We start from the raw sequence: 15,292 nt of genomic DNA, 5'->3' as shown, positions 1-15,292 counted from the left end.
TTGTTTACTAGTTGTCAAATAAAAATCCATATGCTCGACTATCGACTAAAAACCTATGTGCTCGACTATCGACTAAAAGTCCATGCCCTCGACTACCATATCTACTAATCCACATATAAAAGCACATAACTCAAAAGATTTAAAAAAAAAAAAACATATTGTCATTTCACTAATGAGAATGTACAAGAAGAATACCAAAGGGGGTCTATCCTTGGGGAGGCACTTCAACCTCCAGGGCAGTAACATCATGGCCTTCGGGAGCATATTTATCGAGGCAACATAAGTCCAAGTCGAGATGCCTCTGTTGGACATTTTCTTGACATCGTTAGAAGCCGGCATTGAAAATCTCCTCCAGCTCAGCCGTATTCTCCTTAGTAGCCTTGAATGCCTCAACAACAATTACCTCCCTCCTAGGAATTGAGGCCTCGACCTCCACTAACCTAGCATCCGCATTAGCCACCCGACCTCCCACCTCAGTAAGGTAAGACTCCACCTCAACCACATGGGCTACAAACTCGACCTTCTCTCACTGCTTTACGGCCAGCAAAGCAGTGTTGGTGGCCTTGTCCTCCTCGCTGACCCCGAAGGCCTCACGGAGGGCTTCGACTTCGACAAGGGCCACCGCCTGGGCCTACAAAGCCACTTCCATCTCTGCAACCTTGGCCTGAGCTCGGCCCTGACAGACTCGAGCCTCTGGTTACCTCTTCAAAGTAGTCCCTCAACTCAATTAGACAATGGCGAGTAGCAAGAACCCTGATGGCACTTTACAAGTGATAAGTAAACAGAGGTCAACAAGCACAAATGACAGAGAATAACGAAGAATAAAAATATATAAAGGTGACAGATCTATTACCTTAATCAACATCGACACAGAGGGGCTCATGCTATAGGAAGAGCATCGTTCCAATCTCCTCATCAGACACATGGTAGAGGTTCAATGAGCTAGCACTGCCATGTGACTGGGGAGAAGTGCAGGAACTATTGTCCCTGATGTCCCAACCCCCTCATGAGCCAGACGTTTAGAGGCGCTCCCAGCCATTATCTCTAACTCCACAGCTGCAATAGCCTCTGCCTTTCCTTCCTTAACGCGAATAGGGGATGACTCAAGGTCTATAACCTTCGTCAGGGGCACATGCAAGGGAGGAGCACTCGGAGCACCCTGGGCTAAGCCATCTAAGCATCATCCTAGAGCACCACATTATCAGTCTCCATGGTCACTCCGGCTGCCTCTGCCTATTCGCTTAGGGGAATAACCTCGAGGGTAGGTTTTATCACCAACCTGCCCATGCTAATCTCTGAAGCCTTGACCCCGGACGCTCGTTGGCTTGATGACGAGGGAGCAGCCTTCTTAGCAGCACTCCTCAGCCGCTTTAACTCTGTTGTGGGGGGGAGCCTCAACCTCTTCGACCAGGGGCGATCTACCATCTCTACAAAAAAATAAAAAATGAAACACATGAAGTATGACAAGAGACTGGCAACCTTCATAACCCTATTGAAATCAAACATACCTATTGACCCGGCCATTAACAAGTTGACATGCTCCAAGAGAGTCAAAGTGATCAACTTAAGTTAGTCCCATTGGGCTATAAGACACTCCTGGGCGATCTTGACGTGGAAAAGGTGGACAGCAGAAAGCTAAGGCTGATGCCGGGTGAGAGTTGCCAAAAAAGTGATCAGGTTAGTCAAGAATGACAAAAGAGAGAAGTTGGAAAGAAACTGCAACTACTAGAAGCTACAACTCGAGACCCGACCTCGGGTGGCAAACTTGGTGAGAACTTGAGACCACAACCTGCCCAGCTTCATTACTGAGTCCACCTACTCCCAAGTTGTAACACCCCGAGCTTTTCAATACCCGAGTATTGAAAGTTCTTGAGTGTTACCATGAAATTTAATTTAGTATATACATGTGTATGTCACCAATTTAACCTGTCCTAACCTTGCATCTATCTGCTAACCTGAATTTAACCATTGGGAATAATCTTCATCCATAGATCAAGTCATCTGACTATTGATTTTTAGGACAAGATCATTATATGTCCAAGTATTCTCACTTGTTCATCATAACCAACCGTTCAATCAACTATTCACAGCTAGGTAAAGATATTTTACTGTCTACTTTGAGTTTAGACCACCCGATCATGGTAAACTAACTTCTTAATCTGTATATCCGCTCGTACACGTATCGAATCGAGATGTTGATCCAATCATCTTGTTCACCGCCTATGAAGATGCTTGACCCACCAACAGGACTACAATTCGAGAAACTTACACATATGTATAAGTCACTTGAATCTAACAATATACATGTTCTACCTCTTGATCACTCCAAAAACCTACTTGTGTTCATCCGTTTACAAAACTGACTGTACACCCACCTACATAAATAATCAAAGTAATAACCATCAAATTTTTCTATTTTTAACATGTCATCTAACTATCCATTATATTTAGATCCACCAAATGAGCCGCCTAAATATCAGAATGAACAGCTCAATTCGAAGATCGTAAGGTATATGCCACAACTACCAGCTAACTTCTTTATTAGATATATGAAAGTATTGATTTAGACCTCAGGGCGGTATAACCCATTAAAAAGGCATCTTGGTCATCTATAAGCAATCAAGGCCCAAAATGGGGCAATGGAAAAAGAATGAAAAATAAAGAATGTCTGTCAAATTTCAATGCATTTGGATAGTGTAGTCCGACGTTACGAATGGTAGAAGTCGGAGAAATAAAATATGATAAAATCATAAATACTTAATGCTAATAACCTATACTCTTGAATTCTACATCACATAGTTCTCATGATTTATTATATCATGCTTATTTATCATAAATTAACAATACACATCAAATTTCAGCCCTTAGATTATTGCAAAAGTGTCCCAATTAACAAATCATCCCCTCAACCGTTGATTTTGGTGTACATCGAGTGAGGAAAGCTTGTGGGTAGTTGTAGTATAATATTTTCCTCCATATGAATGACTTAAATTGCCTATTATATGGACCCAGTGTAAAATATTAGGACCCCAATTTAGCTTCTTATTGACCCACATGACACCGTCAATCGCAACTTAAATTTGGATCAAACTTTGGTTTCATATGACTACAATACCATATAAAATTTAGACCTCGATCTATGATCCTACACCATTGAATGATGACCACCTTGACTCTAATTCCTTCTTTTTGGTGCAAAAGGTGAAATTTCATATTTAGGCCTTTTCATCAACCATCAACGTTTGTCCAACCGTTTGCCTATCCTGACTACACATTTCTCCTAAAATTGGGTCCTGATCATTAAGTGTGGACTATTAATTGAGATCAAGTTCGTTTTAGCACCCGTTAGGAGAATTTTCAAGAGTGGTCAATCTAAATTTCGGATAACCAAGAAAATTATAACGTTGGCTTTATTCGACGACCCCGACACACTGGACAAATTAGATTTAAAGAAAGATCTCTAGAAAAGGTCAAATTGGAGAAACCCAATCCAAGTGGGATGTAAAACACACCCCCTCTCACATGCCCACTCCTTTATGAAAGGGGTGTGTGTCTCTTCTACACTCACACACCACCTCCCAATGTCCAAGGAAGAGAGAGAGAGAGAGAGAGAGAGAGAGAGAGAGAGAGAGAGAGAAGTCTAGAAGCTCATCATCCTCTTCCTTCTCCACACATGTGGTGTATCCCTCTTACTCAAACAATGTCGTGATTCATGTAAAAGTTTTCCTACATTGAAATTTACCTAGGGTTTAGATCTAATGCTAAGGTGAGGGATTCCTTTAAGCTTACACTAATTTGAGTTGATATGATTTATCTTATTTTTTGTATACTTTCATATTATTGTGATTTTTCATGTAATTGATTGATGGATCGTTATGAATTATTTACCCTTTTGAGAATTATGGTTAAGGTATGATTTTAATTATGCGTGATTTTTATGAATTCATGTGGGGTATGGATACAAGCCTTACCCTTTGCCAATTTTGAGAGCGACGTGTGTTTCCACTTTATATTGAGTTGACTTTTGCTCATCTCCCCTTATTCTTGTTAAGTTTGCCTATTTACTAGTATTCTCTTTTATTGAGATAGCTTAATGCTACTTTTCTCCTTTATTAGTTTAGCCTTGTGCTACCTCCCTTTATGCCTTGGGCATAAATTTCAAAACTCTCATGATTCAATTTATTTTTCCATTGATGCAAGTGATATGTTATAGGTCTCACATCTAGTGATTCATATATTTTATCATGGACATAATGTGATCTGGGTAGTGACCCGCTTGGTCGACACATAATTCCATGGATTTTGGGTAGTGGTGCATAAATCGATGTAATTAAACTGTCATATCTATTACATAACTTCTAGGATTGGATGTCGCAAATAGTCGCTCCATGAACAAATCATGTCACATAAATCATTTGATTTGTGTATTGTGTTGTCTTGAGGTGTGCACATAAATCCATGGTATCATTGGACATGCCGACGAATCTCCGTAGTGTGAGAATGTGAGGCGAGAAAGGTTTTATATGAATTATATTCCATATTGTGATGATCACTATGTATGATGGACTGCAAAGACTTTGTTAGCCATGCATTCATATATATATATATATATATATATATTTGTTGTGTATACTGATACCACTCGTAGTGGTGGAGTACAAGACGTATCAGAACTCTCACTTTATTCTTATAAATCTCTTGAATTATTGTTAATCTTAAAGGATAACCATCACTATGAGTGGGGCATTAACCCTCTCCAACTGTACAGATGTTGTAGGTGAATCATAGGTTAATATAATGGATGACAACTGTTCTGTGGGAGATGGGTTCGAATAGAGAAGAAAAATAATGCATGATTATTTTTATTTATTTTCTTCTACAAACTTTGATAATGTAATAAGCTCCCATTAAAAGAGAATTTGATGATTTGTTGAATTCTTTTACTCTAATGGAATAATAAATACAGCTAATTTTACTCTTGTGAATGGTTACCTTCGTGAATGTAACTGGATGTGACTTATCTAAATTATATATAAAAAAAAAAGATGCGATTTTGAAGCATCTAATTTTTACATTTTTAACACCTGAAATTCTCGTGCACGAGTATATACACGGGCCTCAAAAACTCGGGGCGTTACACAAGTACTGAAGAACCACATATTCTTCCAGCTTTTATTAAAAGAGGGGTTGCCAGTCATAATGGCCTGGCCTTTACCCGACCGAAGAAAACTAGTACTAGTTGAGAGATCCTGTGCTGCTCTTGGCCTGGTATAAGTACAAAAGCTCGTTCGCAGTAAGCTCAGAGTGGCCGAGCTGGTGCCACAAAATATAGCACCCAAAGATAGCTCACCATATGTTGGGGCAAGCCTCGGGCGATGCAACACTTCCCTCCCCACTGGATGGAAAGGGAGCCACAAGCAGCAAGAAAAGAAAACTAGATAAAGGGCTACCTCCCCCTTGGGATGATTGCTCAAAAGTTCCCCGACTCAGGGTAGCTGTAGCCCCATTGAGTCAGGGATCCTGAGCTTCGACTAGAGGACAATCAAATCTCTCAACTGTAGCTTGGAACTGAAAGGACCTACCGATGGGGTCGGTCTCAGGGAAGACGAGGAAGACGCCTCAACCTAGGGCAAGAGGACCTCCTCATCTCGAGCTGCCATCACTGGTGATGGCCCACTCGACGACATTGCTAATATGGAATTTGTAGTGTCATGGACGGATTCATCATGGAAAGTCCCTCGATATAGACACACCCCTAAAACCCTTGGAAGACATGGCAATAGGGGAAAACAGAAGTAGGTTATAAAGAAGGAGGATCAGAGAAGACATACCAAGAAAAAGCTAAGTGGTCGGATGATCCACACGGTGAACGGAGAAGAACTAAGGGAAAGAAAGGAGAAAGTAGTCGGCACATCTTAGACTACATAAAATTAGTGAGCGGCAGAATGAGGGGAAAACCCCTATTTATAAGAATCCTAAAAGCAGAGCATTTATTACTAGCACTACACGCAAGGGCATGAAAGGACGCCTCGACGCACGATCTCCTTCACGTGGTGATACGAGGTCCACTCAGGACCTGTATTAATGAGGCAAGGACAGGTATTTGCCTGTGAGTTATCCGGAAGGTGAAATGGCATTCTCCACTCTGTGCATGACTCCTTGTACAGAGCCACTATTATAATATCTTTCCCGATCACCATAGCATGCGTCATCCCTTTCCAATCCCACTTTAATCACTAGGTGATAAAATCAAGGAACACAAATGGAATGAGCCGATCTCCCCCAGTTAGAAGTTTAGAATTTCTTGCTCATACATCAGTTTGAATCTGCTAAGTTCCCAAGCTCATAAACATAGAACTCGGAAGTAGGGGGCAATTGTTATGGAGAAAATTGAGCTGACCTTATGTATGAGACAAGTGGCAGAAAACCAGTAGAGTAGACTCTCTAAACTACTAAAGGACTATAGAAGATGAGTTGAGTAAGGAGGCTTAATGACCGAGCTAAAACAGTTATCCCGGCTTGGAGATAAGGCTCATCAACAAACCTTGAACACAGATGCCGACCTCAATCACCTCGATCTCGACCACGGATGTCGACCTCAACCACAGATGCCAACCTTGAGATTGAAATAGAAACATCCGGAGAGAATCTCGCGCCATACATGAACAGGACTACCCAGCGAGATCTTAGCCGATGATCATGATAATCGAGGAATGATCAGAGAAATACTCGAGATGAGATTCCAACTCCAATACAGGTCCCTCTAACGTATCTTACATATCCACTCAGATACGCAAGTTACCTAAGAACACCTATAAATACATCACCCATTTTAAAGAGAAGATACCCACAACAATCCCAATGCTAACCACACCTACTCTGGGTTCATCTACATGACTTAGGCATCACAGAGTCCCTAGTCACAATTGGTGCCCCCAATGTCATCATGTTTTCCATTAAAGTGCAGATACCCAGCGGCTCATAGGAAGTGGTACGGGATCGACCAGATTTATGTGATAACAACCTACATTACTCTATATCGATTTATGCTGAATTGATAACATGCCTAATTGATTCTTTGTTTTGAGTGAAGTCTAGATAATAGAAGTTCATCCATGTAATTTATTGTGATATATATATATATATATAAATGTGTGCCTACATTAAATTCATGATTGCATGCATGTACTTAAACTTAAGTGACTTATTATAACGGTGTATCACAGAAATATGTAATTATGATCATGTGCATGATAAACTACTCATGAAGTACTGTGGATCAAGATCTGAAAATTGTATTATTCAATGAACTGCCTACCAATTGGATGTGCCTTTACAGACTTATTCGATCGACAGAGGCAAAACATAGTTGACCCATAATAGTCTGCACTACATGGGTTGTTTTAACACCCAATGTTAGTTGTACCGAAGTTCACTTGGTCCACTAGGTAGATTTCATTTAGATTTGATCATTCATATGTTTTGTTATTGATCGTTTGTTGTCAAACACTTCATTAAATCTAAAATACCACGATTCCATTGTATTATAGTCACCAGTTATAACCATTAGTGTATTATAATCCTAATTGCTGAAGTCTCATGAGCTAGGCATAGTGGTATGGGACACTATGCTTGTGTTATCGATCGATGTTTGGTGACGAGCCCCCATAGTGACCTTTGAGCATCAATGGAGTTAACAAGCCTACCATCATTTTTATTTATGATTGGGTGATGAGCCCTTATCGCGTTAATTAAATTTTTGGGTAATAAGCCCCATACCTTGGTATTAGACATTCATATTTAATCTTAGGGAACAACCTAATACCTTGACCTTCTAATCTTCATTAGGTATTGGGTGACGAACCCTAAATCAGATTAAGTGATACAGGTGGCAAGGCACATGATCCTATTATACTGACTCTTGGTATAATTATGGTATTCTAGCTTCCCTAATACCACAGTTTGTAATTGGGATAATAAAGTTTGGTTAAGGCATGCATATTATGGCATTTGTAGGTATTACACTGTCCCACTATCTATTGTGGTTATGCCACATGAGTGGATATCTCTAGTATTATTATTGGTTCGAATTGCATTGTGGGTAATATTGGTGACGAGCCATATTGTTATTAGTTCTCCTCGGAACATGTTTTTGCATCTCATTTCACACATGCATCTACTCAACTATATTAGGGAAATGCTTGCTTTGTTGTGATTCCATTACCCATACTTGATTGTGTTAATGGTTTGAAAACCTTGGGGAGAATGGTAACATTGAGTTAATCACTCACTCCCTTGTAGGAAATGTTTTAAAACACGACGCAGATGTCGGCGATGCAGGTAACATAGAAGCCCCCGTGCTGGGTGGACCCTGGGGAGGAAATTTCATACTTCTAGTTACAAGATGGGATAGCGTAGTCCCAACATGTTTTCGTTCTTCTGTCTCTTTTGTATATTTGTTTGGAGTACTTGAACAATTGGTTGATTAATGGAAATGTATTTTGAGTCTCCAACTGAGTGGACTTTTCCTTTAATTTCGGTTTATTGTAATGATTATTTTAGATGTTTGTTGTTAGTACTCCTTTGCCTTTAAACTTAATACACATATTGGTTTAGTTCTCTATGATTGTGTATGATGCTACCTATTTGTGTCACTAAACTATGCTTCTGAAATTATATGTTAACACCTGGGATGTCAGGACCGAATATGTACTCGACCCCTGAAATTTGGGGCATTACACATGTGTACAGCAATTTTCATGCACTGCATTGTTCTATAGAGCATTGGTTGTAGATTTTGAGGGCATCTAAGCCCCTCTGGAATGTCGGAGACTAGACCAATGGTGTGTTTTTACTAAAATTCCATTGTCGGCTTACCGTTGGTTGACGGTATGCGTAGCTTCTCTTTTAATCTCCCAGGAAGTTGTCAATCCTGGAGTGCATGTTATGTATCATGTTTTCAGACCATTGGCTTATTAGGTCCAATGATCAGGTGTCCTCCAAATTGCATGTGATCTGGCCACTTGGCATTTCTAATACACATTGTAGTGCCTTTATGGTACAGTCGGCTTACCGTAAGATGATGTTTGGCCTCCCTTAAATTCTCGGCCATTCTCCCTAATTTCTTATTGGTTGGACGGAAACATGTGTATTACTGAAATGTCCATCCCGAAAGAGGATTTAGCCTTTGGAACCTCTGATACTGTGCCACCTTTAGCTCCTAGCTTTCTTCCTCACTTGATGTGTTTCATTCGACTTAAAGATTGGATTAGTTCTCTTCGAGATGATGAGAGGGATGTTTCGAGTATGTTTCATCTATTAGGGGTTCTTGAGCTTCTCCACATTGATATTGACTAGCATATGCTGAGTGCAGCTGTTTACTGTTGGGTGCCGGAACTAAACCTATTTTCTTTTGGAGATGTGGAGCTAGGTCTTTCCATTGAGGAACTAGCTATTCTGATAGTCATTGCTTCATATGCCGATGTAGGCATTCCTGCTTCTAATGCACGTCAGGTGGGCGAGTTGTTCGAGTACTTTGGCTTGCAGATTGATCCTGTTGCTTTTAGTATAGATCTTCCGTATGACCATTTCTCCGTTGATCATGAAGACATAGGCATGGAGCACTTTAGGAATTGTATGAATACCTTGATCTTTTGTATCTTAGTCAAGCTTTTATTTTCTGGCTGGCCCCACTCCTTGCCTGATCTATTTGATGTTCACTATGTGGTTCTCCGTCGGTAGACTATCACCACCTTGGTGTTAGCCAACACTTTTTATGGCCTGACAGCTTGCGTGGGTGGTTACACTCTCACTATTCCTGGATGTCGTGCCTTTCTCCAAGTATGTTTGTAACAGTAGATTTTCCTTTATCCTTTTCTTTTCTTTTCCCCATCCTTTTTGAGATGTTGTTTGCAACAAGTTTGGCTATGGGAGAATTTAAAAATTACTCTCGGAGTGAGTTCGCCTTCGTCAGGAAGGTCTAGTTGGTACCTTGTTAGATGATCATACTCATTTGGCTAGGATAATTGGCCCATTGTATCACAGATGGTTTGAGGTGCTTAAGAACTAGGATGTGCGCTAGGAGGCATCTTGGCTTTCCCGTTCACCAATCGTGTGTTCCCATCATTGAACTGCTCTCCCTCTCTCTAGACGACGATGGTGTTTTTATATCACCTTATCTGGTTTCTTTGCTAGTTTGGGTATGTGCAGATTATCTCTCGATATGCTTTTTAAATGCTGGAGAATATGCGGATCTTTCATCAGGGTCAAGATTTTGGTAGGAATGTGCACAACTTATTGACAAGTAGCCTGACTGCCTCCGCAATGGGCCTTTCGGTCAATTCAATGTGTCAGGTGACATTACCCTACCGTCGATGGCTCATTATCCAATGATTAGTGCATCATCTTCCCAGCTTATTGCTACATGGCATGAAAGAGGATTTTGGATTCGTTAAGCTTCTCTTGATTCCTACGGTCTCTGTTTCTAATGGGGCTTCTTCTTCTTCTTTCGAGAGTTGGTGGTCAACTATTTCTGATACAACAACCGCTTTACATGGACCCTATATTGATTGGATCATGCTTCTAATTGAGGTCATGGAGGCTTATGAGAGGATGATGTTATAGTTATGCCAGGAGAGAGATGACCTGCAGAGGGAGAGGTAAGTGATTTTCACGCGCACAAGTTAGCGTGTTGTTTCAAGCTGAAGATTCTCGAGGAGCCCGACTAGTCGGACCCTTTCTGGGAAGCACCCAAGGATTAACTGACTTTCTTAGGTGGGGGTCATTTATAATTTTTTAGGTAGGTATTGGTTTTTATTTATATTCATGTATACCCATTTTTGTTTGTTTCCTCTTTTTAAAAAGAAGGGGATGCTTGTACTAAAAATATAAAGAAAATGCAGTTAATGAAAAGCATTTATGGTGTCAGACTCGTCTTTGCACATGTGGTTTGTACTTTAGGTGTTTTGGATGGTAGGGATCGGATATTTGAATGTTCCAACGTTCATCCTTCACTAGTCCTAAGTTGGATCTTGAAGGTTTTTTCTTTTCTTTTTTTCTAAAAAATAAAACACCCCTCAAAAGTACGTAATAGAAATTCCATCCAAAATTTAGGCTACGTTGAATGTTTCTAAAATGTCATGGTTTTCATGACTTGCCTTTGAGATGCGAACCCAACTTTTAGTCAAGGAACACTCCATGTTTCTTTTTTCCTTATTTCTATTATCCTTTTTACCTATAGTACCCTTTTCGGTTTTCACTACGTCCAATTTTACCTGTCATTTTTTTCCATGGCACCTTTTCTGGTTTTCACCATGTCATGGATATTTGTTGTTACCTACCCCTTGGCAGCTTTGTCCTCGTATCCTCGTCTCCCCTATAGGTTTTCACTAGGTCCATTATTGTTACTCAAGGCGCCCTTGGATATTTTCTCCTTGCTTATTTTGCTTAGATGTACTTCTTTTCTCTCTATTTTTCTTTTTCTTTACTACAAACGAGAGTTTCATGATTGCTGGCCAACCAAAGTTCCTAGGGTAGTAGGAGGCTTTGGAAGGCACTACCCGAGGTCGGGATTTTTTGGGAATGGTGAGAGTTGGTGTAGTTTCACCCTTGGGATTTTTTTGGTTACCCCTCTCTCTCTCTCTCTCTCTCTCTCTCTCTCTCTCTCTCTTTATTTTTGTATGCCTTTATTGTTTTTCAAAATTTGGGTTGTTTTGATTTATCATTTTTTTGCACACACATTTTATTTTTTGTTTCTTTTTTACTGGGGGTAGATTGGCAGAGACGGAAGGGGATTCGACCTCAAGTGGTTTTCCCTACCCAACCTATTACCTGTGATGAATCATGACATGGTCAGCATTGATTCGCTCAGGAAGATCTTCACCCTTCATGTTGGTGAGGTGGAGTGCGCCTCCTTGAAGTATTTAACAAACGATGAGTGGGCACCCCAAGTGGGCTTGAATTTGCCCCTAGGGTCGGGTAGGTGGGGTGGTAAGATCATCTTCATTACCATGTCTCCCACTCTAAACATTCTTGTGTGGGCTCGCTACTTGTATACCCGTGCGATCCTCTTCTGGTAAGCTTGGGAATGACAAAATGCTCGCAAATGCTCTTCGTTCGCCAAATGTAATTAATTATAATGAGCCTACAACTATTCTCATTCTTCAATTTCACTTCCATTAGTATGTGTAATGAAGGAATTTTGACTTCAACTGGTAGGACAACTTTCATTCCATAAGTAAGATCGTAAGAAGTAGCACCTGAAGCAGATCGTAAGAAGTAGCACTTGAAGTAGTGCGTATGGACGTTCAGTAGACCCAAAGAGTATAAGGAAGCATTTCTAACCGGTCATAATATGTCTTTACCATCTTTTCCAGGATTCAGATGAGCATTTTATTGGTGGCTTAGACCCCACTATTTATCTATGGGCGTTAGGGACTAGACTAATGTCTATTGACCTTGAATTGTTTGAGGAAGTTTTCGACTTTCTGATTGACAAAGGGCATCCCATTATCGGTGATGATGACTTGTAAGATTCCATAACATATGATGATGTTGTTCTTTGAAACCGCACCGTGTGTGATGCTGCAATGGTGGTGTAGGATATTGCTTCCACCCATTTGGAGAAGTAGTCAACTACTACCTGTGGATATTAGATCACAAGCAGATCACACTCATGAGTGCCTTTTCAAGCTTGTATATTTATGGCTTGAGATGTAATATGTTTGAATTGGAGTCACCACTAGCTAGTTATTCATATTTCTATAATCGGCTAGTCTGTGTAAAAAAATTTAAGCTAAAGAATCAAAGTATTCCCTGTCTTAAAATGATTCTTAATCTGCGACTAGAGATTCTGGGCAAGGGACCATGGTGACAAAGAGGGAATTGTTAGGCACCCTCTCTGCTCGTACGAATGTACGATCTCTATTTCCCAAGACTTAACCAAATACCAAGGATTAAGCTAGTTCTTATGTGTAAACGATGTAGTATGATGTGTGGAATGTAGTGTGGAGATGTGATGCCTACTTTAAGCGATAAACTGGGAAAGACTTCTCTACTTGGATTCACTCACTTAGAGAAGTGGTCGAGATCTAGTCAAGCTAAGTTTTTTTGGGCAAGATCCAAATTTTTGACAAGCCATAGAGCATATACTTGGATTGAATAGGTGAGCAAGGGGGTTGAGAGTGGAGACGATGATGTACAATGTAGATCCAAGTATGACTGGAGCTGATCTGAATCGGGCAAGTGGTTGAACCAGTTATCATAAATATTGACTTAAGTGAACTAGGTCAGTGATCGAACCTAAGGGTTGACAACCCTATGTACATGGCTACGATGTAGTTTTAACTCAGTGAGACCAAGATCGATCCACAAGGAATTGGTGAGAACACAACTAGAAGTAATTTGGGTTGACTAGGTTTTTAATCCAGCGAAAAAGGAATTAAAAGGGTTAAAACAAGAACAAAGACTAAGGATCTACGAATCTAGTTATAACAATTGTAATATCTAATTCATTGATTTAACTCTTATAACTCAATTGGAATCGAAATTCTATCATATCCAATCAGATAATAATTCTATTAAACTAGTCATAAACACCAACAAAACATGAATTCGGTTGAATAAATCACTCATAAAGCACTCGGATATCAATAGCAGAGAATTTGGTCATCTATAGTGTCTAAGGTCTACAATAGATCAAGGAATTGTACAAATTAATTCCTTCTCTAATCAAGCTAAGCAACTGCTTAATCAAAAAATCTGATGTAACTAAAGTTCACAACGAATCAAAGAAATAAACAACTCAAAGAATTTTATAAAGAAAATTCAAACCAATTCAATTTAATATATCATTTAAACCATTGTTGTTGAATCAAATAAACTAAACAATGTAATTAAGTATAAGATTAATTGCTTAGCCTTATCTAAGAGATTAGCCTAGCATGGCTAGTATCCTAAAATAAAAGAAAACAAGAAAAGATACTAGAACTAAGGGATAAAAGAAAAAGAATGACTACTTGTAAGCTCCACCACAACTTTGTCTCTCTCAAAATCCCTGATTCGTACCTACAATGGCCTAAAGCACCCATTTAAATAGAAAAATTCCGCACCAACTTTGAACCAACTTCAAATTCACACACTTTTTTATGCTTCGATCACACTGACGATGGCTTTAGGTTGTACTGAAATCTCAACAAATCCAGTCGAAGTTCCTTCCGGCTGAAGCCGAATTTCTTCAAAACATGTCTAACTATCTGTCTCCTTTAGGTCGGACCCAACCTTCCTTCGGTGGGACCAAACATTACTCTAGTCGCACCTAATAGTCAAGCTAAATTTCTCTGAAAATCATTATTTGTTGTTGGACTATCTTTGGCAATTTTGGTCGGACCGAACATACCTCAGTTGGGACCAAATAGCTATTATTTTTGTTATTTCATTTTGTGATTTTTCAGTCTCTTCTTCAGCTTCGGTACTTGTTTTTTTCTTTTTTCTTTTTGGATTTTTACCTTGAAATCTTCAAATTTTGATGTCTAAATCTCTAATTCTTTATTGCCTTTGAGTTTGATCTCTTTTTGAGCTTTAATTCATTCATTTAAGCACGTATCCAACTTTAGTTCCAAAATCACATCGCATGTAAAAAATATATCTTATTAAATCATAGTAGTACTTGAATTCATCCGAAACTAGTGAACTTGAGGAGATAAATATGCAATATTAGGCTTGATCAATCAACCTTTTGGCGAGTCACCTAACTAGGATTAGGATTTAGCTAAGTTGACCTCAGGCTAGAAGGGCTTCCTCTCTTACACTCTTTTGCTCTCCTCAGTGGATAGACGGACTAAACCCACTCTCCCTCTTTTCTTCTTTTCTTAAGTGAAAGTGGCTAAATGAGAGATAAGAAATAGTTTGGAAATGAAATGGAAATGGGTATTTATAGATGTTTGGGGTGGCATTTTGATGTTTTTTTTAGAAGTCTTAGGGTTAAAGATGGCTCTAAAGGTTGGGATTGACTATTGGAATGGGTGTGCTATTTGGCACAATGTGGCTGGTTGGATTGGGTGGCAAGAGGCATAATTTCGTGCAAAAATGGGGGCAGATGGGTCATTTAAACTAAGCAGGCTTCCTAAGGTGGGGTTTACTTTTTCTGGTCATTTAATCGGTGATAAAGTATCGTGAGTCAGCCATGTGGATGGGCCTCAGTTTCGGATAGTTTGTTATTCACCTCTGGTCTAATCAAAGGTACTTTGCCTTGGATTATCCCTAAAAGATCCACAACATGGGTGTTCTACCTGGA

The sequence above is a fragment of the Magnolia sinica genome, chromosome 16 (assembly GCF_029962835.1).
Source record: "Magnolia sinica isolate HGM2019 chromosome 16, MsV1, whole genome shotgun sequence".
Taxonomy (NCBI): Eukaryota; Viridiplantae; Streptophyta; class Magnoliopsida; order Magnoliales; family Magnoliaceae; genus Magnolia; species Magnolia sinica.
Note: the sequence above shows the minus strand (reverse complement) of the source record.